The sequence below is a fragment of the Lepisosteus oculatus genome, chromosome 18 (genome assembly GCF_040954835.1).
Source record: "Lepisosteus oculatus isolate fLepOcu1 chromosome 18, fLepOcu1.hap2, whole genome shotgun sequence".
NCBI classification, from domain to species: Eukaryota; Metazoa; Chordata; class Actinopteri; order Semionotiformes; family Lepisosteidae; genus Lepisosteus; species Lepisosteus oculatus.
Window position 1 is genome coordinate 16,471,819 of NC_090713.1, and position 9,818 is coordinate 16,481,636.

The window sequence follows — 9,818 nt, forward strand, 5'->3', positions numbered from 1 at the left end:
TAAATTGCCCCACTGGAAGAAGTATTTTGAATTGAACTGAATTAAACCAGTTGAACTGTTTCTTTCCTCCCATTGTTGACAGTATTCACCTTTGCTCATTTATGTTTTTATTGATACAATTTAACATTGAATACTTTGTGATATAAAACAATAAAAAGCCAGTATAGTGTACATGATATTTAGGATTTTATTTTTTAAAAAGGAGTTTGTTTGTTAAAAGAAAAACTTGTACCCTAAGAAAGAATAAAACGCAGACCTCTGGGTGGAGAGGAGTGCTCAAAAACCCATTGGTCTAACACACCACTCGGAAAGACAGCTGAAACAGACTGGTCAGAATGTTTCCAAAGCAATAAAAAGTAAATGAGTCGATGTAGATGTATAGAAAGTGGAATATGGTAATACTACCATTTATATAAATATATGTAGATCTTTAGATTAATATTGTTATTAATGTCTTTAGTTACGCAATTCCATATTATATTAAGCAGATTCTAAAACATACATGCTTTTATTGAAATAACAACAGTAAGTATTCATAGAACAGGTTAAAACATTATAGCTTTTTATAAAGTATATAAACTTAATATACTGTAGTCAGAATGAGCATTTCAGAACCTTTCCAAATAACCACAGCAAGTGACCGAGTTAACAACTTTGATGCATAAAATGTTTATGAAGAAAGTGCAATACTGTTGTGTATTTTTTAATTTTAGCTACCACTATCAGGAAAATACAGTATATATACTACACTATATTATATAACATTTTTATATGTACATGATATTCTGAGATGTTATGCTCCTGTTATTTTTATGCTCAGCCATCAAAATGTCCCTTTAGTTGTAAAATTCCTTTTAATATTCCATATTAAGCGTATTTAAACATGCACCGTAGAGAGATTAAATGAAGCAATCATTTTCACTAACATCTAACGAACCACAAGTGACACCTGTCAATAATCTTTGGCCAGTGAATCACATGCCGCGATAAAGAGCAGCTCCTCTAACACATCTTCATCCCAAATGGACCATTACAAGCAAACAGATATGCTGTCTTTTTTGTGTGCAGATATATGTTTTTCTTTACCTCCCTTTTTGGACTTCTCATTTATAGCTGCTGTTGGCCAGGCATTGATGTCAACAGCTTTCATCAGACGTTTCAGCCTTTTATCCAGCTATCTGAGCTGGTACCTGTAGAAACATGGTCAGGCTCCACAGCTCCTGGTTTATCATGGAACAACCCATCAGTCTGGGGTTCCTGATCGATTCGCTGGCAGTGGTTCTGGAACAGCCATTACACTGACAATCACTGGAGTCCAGGCTGAAGATACAGGAGGTTATTACTGTCAGCAGAGATATAGCTATCCTTTCACAGTAATACACGTCTGTACAAAAATCTCTACAGGAGCTCTACATGAGCTCAGCAGGATCTACAGAGGTCTGACTGAGAACAGGTGCTGAGCTGCAACAATTGAACTGAACAGAGATGGGTTTGTACATAATTTATATACTGTATGTATTGTGTACTAAACATACAGAAGGAATGTGTAGATACTCTTATGTTATTAAACCTAAAAGGCTATGACATTTTTGAGTTTCTTAATCATTTATAAATGTTGTGTTATGAAGACAAAGGAAAAATGTGTACATTTATGTATTAAACTTAACAGGCTATGAAACAGAAAATTACAAATACAGTTAATTAACATTGTAACTAAAAATACAATTAGATAAAATATATAATTGTTATCATAACTAAATTTCCATTTTTTTCTATATTGTAATATTTATTCATTATTATTATTTCAAATATAATACAATCCACTAAAGATCTAAAGACTGCTTCTGCTTCTGTTAAAGCAGAAGGATTGGTATCTAAATGTCATGTGAGACACCGGGGATCTGGATGTTGTTCAGATATGTTGATTATCAAATTATCAAAAAAACCACAACAAAAGCTGCAGTTATGAATATTGACCACAAGAGGGAGACAGAACAGGTCATCACTGTCTCCACTGTAATATAACAACATGATTAAGTTAATAAAACAGACTTTATTTCCCCACAACAGTCTCCCAAGGAGAATCTTTTGAAGAATTCATTACAATAAATATTTTTACTTTATAAATTTGGAGAAGTGATTCAGACATGTTTACAGAAGGTATAGTAAATATGTTAAGTAAGTTCAAAAACGTGCTGTGAATTTGTATATTTGGAACAACAGTCCACACAAAATGAAAGGACATAATGGAGGTGATGTCTCAGTCAGTTCCCCATAAAACCTATTCTAATGTGCACAATTTCCAGTGGGGACACAAATAATTTTACAGTGCTTCCGTCTGCCTGCAAAGACCCAGATATCTACTGTACACCAGGTCTCTAGTCTCTATTACTACTAGAGTACTAACATAGTACTTACATAGTGCCTTTCTAAACACCCCATTCCACAGGAAATGGGGACTCTTCTCCACCACCAGCAGTGTGTAGCCCCAAATGAATGATGTGGCAGTACGCTCACCACACACCAGCTCTCAGTGGGGAGGAGAGCAGAGTGAGGGAGCCAGTTCTTAGAGGGGGGTTATTAGGAAGCCACAATTGGTAAAGGCCAGGGGGACATTTGGCCAGGACACTGGGGTAACACCCTTACTACTTTTGAGTAATGCCCTGAGATTTTTAATGACCACAGAGGGTCAGGATCTTTTTTTACATCTTTTTTTTTTACATAAATTTTACATCTCATCCAAAGGACAGGACCTTTTTTACAGTATAGTGTCCCCATCAAATACCGAGGCATTAGGACCCACACAAAGCACGGCGCCCCCTACTGGTCACACTTTCACCTCGTCCAGCAGCACCCTTAGCTTTCCCAGAAGGTCTTAGCAACCAGTCAAATTCTGACAAAGGAAGAGGTAAAGGCTCATTCCATACAGATTCAGCCATTCAAAATGGGTGAGGTATTTCGCGGCATACCCCGGTGGGCGTGTCGCGGTGTCACGCGGTATCACGTGGTGTCACGTATCATTTGACGCTCTGCCGGAAACTATCCGGCGTCGCCTTGTAAGACCGCCAGGGGGAGCTTAACCTCTCATTTACAGCATTTGAGCCTTTAATTTTGAACTGTGTATTACAGCATGTTAATCATCAGTCATTAAAATGTTGGTATATTTTATGAAAGCAAGATTGCTCAGTTGGACAAAAGTACACAACCTACCTTTATCAGAAATATTTATGCATCAAATCCTTTACTGAAGATATTACTAATAGTATTAATAATGGATGACTCTGGACATGCTGTATACTCAAAGTATAATTTCTTTAGCACATTTGTACAAGCACTTGGAATCTGTCCAAGCCATACTTTGTCAGGCATTTTGTTTTACTTCAACGGGCATAAAAACTTCCTTGCTTTAAACAGGGCGTTTCATAATTTCTAACTACGAAAATGATTTAAAATGCAACACTTATCATTCAACTAGAGCTTAAAATATCACAAGGATCCTCAAGAGCACAGCAAAGAGTGTATTAAAAGACACTTGTATTTATCAACGCTTTCTTTTCCGTATACCAGATTTTATGGAACCACTTCAGAGGGGTGTCAGCCAGTCAGATTCCAGGAATCGGCACTTTAAAGGAAAAATACACACCGGTATTCCATTTCTCCCTAACAATTTTAAGCATCGAAGTATTTAACTAGCATGTGAAATAGCGTGTGAAAAAGTGGTAGTTTTAAGCTTTTCTGCTAATATAATATGGAATCGCGTATCTAAAGAATTTAATAACGGTATGATTATATTCGTGTGCTGCGACAGGGCTGTGTAGGGCTGTTTCGCCTGCCTGTTCATGCGAGCTGTCTTGTAGCCTACTGGTCTAGGTGCGTGACTTACAACTAGCAGGTTGTGTGTTTGAATCCAGCTGGTACTGGACTTTTCTTTTAACAAACATTTCTTCGAAAAAATAGAATAGAGATATTATGGACAATCAATTGACTTTTATATTTCAAAATATCGCAACATGATCGATTCTAAGTCATTTTTGATAACAATGAATAGTCACCTTCTTCCCTTTAAAAGCTAGCAAGACAGGTTTCGATTCACATTAGCTGGCGAGCCTTGTTAAAAAAACTAATGATAATGTAACATGCCACTGTTTGTTCATGAACAAAGTTATACTGAGATATCCTTAGATACGCGATTAAAAAATAAATAAATAAAAATTTGAATCTCCTGCGGAACACATTCCATAAGAATCAGCGGTTTTACAGTATATATCGCCTTTAAAGGTGGCTTCTCAAAACGCTTTACGGGATAAAAACAACCAGAACAGCAGCAACAACAATATTGTATTTCGTTGCACTTTGAAAACCAAGTAATAACTTAACTATACAGTACGTGCAAATGTTTCGTATGTTGCTGTCGTGAATGCCTGCGTACCCATACGTATCTTATTTGCCTTGAGTCCTGGCTATCTCTCTCCCCCTTCCCCCCCTCTCTCCCTCAATTCAATTCAATTCAAGGTGTTTTATTTGCATGACAGATGGGTACAATTCTTGTTGGGAATGTATACTTTGATATTTACACCCGGCGCGGCATTGAGGGACCGTCTGCATTATAACTTAGTTTTTAAAATTAATCAAGCAATATGAAGCATCTCCTTTTACTTTTAAGTCCCTTAAATACATTGAGCACAGCTTTCTCACGACTTAAGATTGCTTTTCGATACCATCCTTACACAAAGCAGAAACTTTCCGATGACTCACAGTACAAGTGGAAAGATAACAGATTTTAATCGTCTTTAATTTTGTTACGTTATACGTTTTAGGAACGTTTCATCTAAACAAACACCACAAAACTATTCTCGATTGTATTTCTGAATGTTATGTTACACCTGCAGTAGTTCACTGTTTTAAATACATCGAATTAAGAAAGTTATGTGTAGCACTTTAGATCTTTTTTTCTGAACCGGGAAAATCTGATCATGTTTCTCTATAACAATAATAAAAAACTTTATTTTGCATATCGCCTTTAAAAGTGTTCCGCCGGGGATTCAAAAAAATTATTTTAAATAGGCTGATAAAGCTTAGACTACTGTAACTGTATTCTAGCCTGTATTACAACAGAACATTGGACAATGCAACGTAAATTGCAAAAATGCACTTGGAATCTGTCCAAGCCCTCCTACAAAAATTATTTAAACTGCGACACTGATCATTCATCTCTAAATAAACTTTATTTTATATAGCGTTTTTAGCGAATAGGTTATTAGATTGCTCATAAACCTAATCACTTTTTCTACATAAACACAGCGTGATTGCTCTCTGAAAATGCTTTTCCTTTATATTTACAGTAGGTACTGTTAAACCAACAGCGTACTGTTAAACCAACGCATTATCATGTTAAAGCGATTCTATTGAGGGAGTAGCCCAGCTACCACTTAACACTGTACTTCCTACTTTGAATACCTGTGAGACCGGTTTTATTCGTCACAGCCAGCACTCCGGGAGATAGGGGTTGAGTAGGCGAGATTTCCAGCGAAAGACACCTCCCTCTCAAAAACCCAGTAAGCAGTAATGCTTTAAGTTGAAAATCGAGGTAGATTTTGAGGATGATAAAGAGGGTAAACTGGGATGGGAGGAGGGTTTGGTTTTGCATAAGGGGCAGAAGATTTCCCTTGTAAGGATGGTATCAAAAGCAATCTTAAGTGGTGAGAAAGCTGTGCTCAATGTATTTAAGGGACTTAAAAGTAAAAGGAGATGCTTCATATTGCTTGACTAATTTTAAAAACTAAGTTATAAATGCAGACGCTCCCTCGGTGCGCTGCTCTGGTATGCCGGCTCTTACACAGTGCCTGTCGGCAGTAAGCGTTACAATATACATACCCAACACTGCTTGTACCCATCTGTCATGCAAATTAAACACCTTGAATTGAATTGAATTCACATGTGTTGCAGTATGCTCCTATTCTTCTTATGCTCAGCTACTAAGATTTCCCTTCAGTGGTAAAATTAGATATGAATATTCAATACTTAAACGGGCACAGTTAAGACATTAAATATACATATACATACTGTATACAGTACAGTTTGCATACGGTAATATGTTTATGTTCCTAAATCAATCTCTTTTATGAGCATGTGAAAGGCATGGTGAATCACTGTACTTTGCATGATTGGAAACAAATGCGTGATTGTGAAATGCTGTGGTGTTACTTTTACAAAGACGGTCAATGAAAAAAAGAATGTTGACCAGGGCAATACTTTGAGTTTACACTTACAGCTTGTCCAAGGTCATTCATTATTAATACTATTAGTAATATGAAGACAATACGTACAGTTATAATTCAAACGGAATTAAAAACTACACATCCCAGTTACCATGGTGGTGCTTGTGATCATTGCGTTTAACCAACGAAACAGGGCGAAAAATCAGTCACATGACTTTGGGGCAGAGTTTCGAAAGCTTAACCTATCAGCAACAAAGTGAAATTTACACGATAGGCTACCTCAAACTGTCAGTTACACGACTTTTAAGTCCCTTAAATACATTGAGCACAGCTTTCTCACCACTTAAGATTGCTTTTGATACCATCCTTACAAGGGAAACACACTCCATAGGAATCAGCGCTTTTATACAGTATATCGCCTTTAAACACATATATTTAAACACGTGTTTACGATTTAAATCAAAACGCGATTCAAATCAATATAAATGTATATTTTGTAACGCATAGGTGACTATTCATTGTTATTAAAAAGACTTAAATTTGATCATGTCGTGATATTTAGAAATATAAATTTGTTTGGTGCGAGTGAGGTTTTATTTAATCTCTGACCAAGGGAAACGTTTCATTTTTTCAAAGAAATGTTTGTTAAAAAATAAAGTCATAGTTCCATGGGTTTCAATCACAGACCATGTGACATGGGAGTCAGGAAACTAACACACAGCGCCACCGGATTTAATAACGCAATAAAAATGCTATAAAATAATGTGACTGGGCACAGAAAAAGTTTACAGCACAGTACAATAATAAATGCTGACCATGACTTTAGAAGCATTAATTACCTTACACTCAATTTAAACACAAGCTGTCTTTCTGTATGAACCTCTAAGCTGGTTCATACAGAAAATGTAGAAATGCATTAGCCTGATTATGATTAAAAAACACATAATTAAACACACGTTTGCGATTTGAATCAGAACACAATTTAAATCAATATAAATGTTTATATTGTAACGCATACTGTCCAGCCTCCATTTCTCTATAAAAATTTACTCTGTTGCACACACACACACAATAGAAGCAGGAACCGCTGTCAGAAAGGAAGAAGGTGACTATTCATTGTTATCAAAAATGACTTAGAATCGATCATGTTGCGATAACACTAACAAGCAGTCTTGGCCAACAATGACAATAACTTCAAAGGAGAAGAAAGAATGAAAGAGTTGGAGGACAGGATGAGGAAAGGACTCCTAAAGAAAATAAGGACATGGGAAACAAGGAGAAAGAGGGAGAACCTACAGATAACAATGAAACACCAAAGGACGAAAATAAGCAACATGGTGAAAAAGGTGCCAGGGGTGAGGATGAGATTGAAAAATCAAAGAAAGAGCCAGCAGACAAAATGTTGTTTGCAACACAATTGACAAAGGTGAGGAGATACAGGAGATGTAGAGCAGGGCACAAAAGGAGGAAAAATACATTGGTGCCATTTTCCTGGGAGAAGAAGCTTCCTGTGGAGCAGACACAGAGAGAAGCACACCCAGCCCCTCTGAAGCCCCTGCTGCGCAGCTGCAGTTCCAGCCCCCTGTAGACACACACAGCTCTGCAGCCAACACAGAGACCCCAGCTGAACTGAGAGGACAGGAGGCCACACTGAGGGAGACCCCTGCGTGCCCCTGCACAGCCCTGGGACACGAAGGGCTAAAAGCTATAGAAGCACAAAAGAGACTTGAGCCCGAGAATGAAGAGGGAAACATGAAAGATGAACTGAAGACAAAGGAAAAAGAGGTGGGTCCCATGCTTAATACTGATATGGATATGGAGAGACAGACGACAGGAACGGAGAAGCAGGAAGTTAGAAATGAGTTTGAATGTATTGACAGTAGCCAGGAGAAATAAGCAAAAGATGCAGGACAAATATGTGCTACAGCAAACACACTCAGAGAAGAAGATATGACAAAGGATGTGATGGGAAGACAAATGTAGAGCAAACATAAATTCAGCAGTGTGCAGACCAGACACAGGTAGAAGGATTCCAAGTCCCTGTGAAGCCACTGTTGTTCCGCTGCAGGACAAAGGGAAAAAGAAAGAGATGGCAGCAAAGGCAGGAGGGAGAAATATCAGTGATGACTCAGTATCCCCACAGACCCCCATGGTGAGGTCAAGTACCCCAGACAGAGGCAGACAGAGTCCTTCACTTTCCTCTGAGCCCAAGACATAAGAGAGGGGAAGGAGCACTCAAAGCACGAAGGACAAGGGACATTTAGTGGCAGAAATGCCAGCAGCTCTCCCACCTGACAAAACACCTGACAATGTGGAACAAGATGGCAGGTCAAACATACTCAAGTTGAGCTCCTCCTGCTTCCCCATAGCCCAGCCAGCACCGCAGGGGGAGGATCAGGGGCAGAAAAAAAAAGAGAAACTTGGTGGAAGTAGGGGCTGCACCTCCCCCATCACAGAGAACACCAAATAATTCCTGCACCATGGAGATGCAGTTCAATTACCCTACTGAGACAGAGGGATAAAGGAAAAGAGGGACAAACAAAACTGACAAGGAGGAGAAAGTGTTGCAGAAACAAATGAGCAGAGCAGCTTCTGTACGTTGACACCTGAGTTCATCATACTGACAACAGGCTTCCACACTGGGGCTGGAGAAGTCCTCTGACCTCACAGCCTGGGCTAGGGAGCAGGGGAGCTGGGGAGCATGTGTCTTCGTCCCCAGAAAGCCACTCCAATGCAGTTCACAGGGGGATATTGACAAACAGGAGCGCGGAGACTTTCAGGAAGCAAGAGGTCACGTCTCCTGTGAGGCAACAGTCTTCAACTCAGGGGCAGCAGCAAAGTTCAGACACAGAGTGGGTCCCCACTGGTGGGTTCATTCCAACATTTGTTTTCTGGAACAGTCAGATGAGGGGCAGAGGGCGGAGATGGTCCTCCTGCCCTGTCCAGGTCACACCCTGCTCCCAGGCTCTCTCTTCCACCCACACAGACAGGGAAACAGAACATAGGCAGTCAGGGAGTGAACACGGACCATGGCCCGCGAGACCAGCAGACAGGAGATCTAGTGCAGGATCAGTAGGTGTGCAAGTAGGAAACAGTGGAACTCAATACATCCATAACCAGACAGGCAAACCCATGACCCGTCAAGGCATTAAACAGCAGAGAGCAGAAGCCTATCTGACCTCCTGTGATGCACTGAAACGACAGTCTGGCCCCGGTGGGAAGAAAACTCATGAGTGAAATTCCCGCCCAAATTGCAACGGGAGGGACTCATTGAAATGTTAACTTTCAAATTATTTTAGAGGTGGTAGATACTGATCTAAACTATGAAGAAACACATACAGTTATAAGGTAAACAAAAAATGCAACCCTAGTGTAGATTCTTAAGGAGAGATTAAAATCTTACTGATCCTAAACTTCAAGGTGCCAGAAATATAGATATTAATGACATTTAATACATGGCATTTTTTAAAAGGATTCACAAAGTATAGATCTGATTTTTCCTATTCAACCAATGCAATCTGTATCCTACGGATCATAAACTTCAATTTTATTTATGTCAGTCAACATTATCTTGTCATGTAGCTATAGCTACACAGGTAT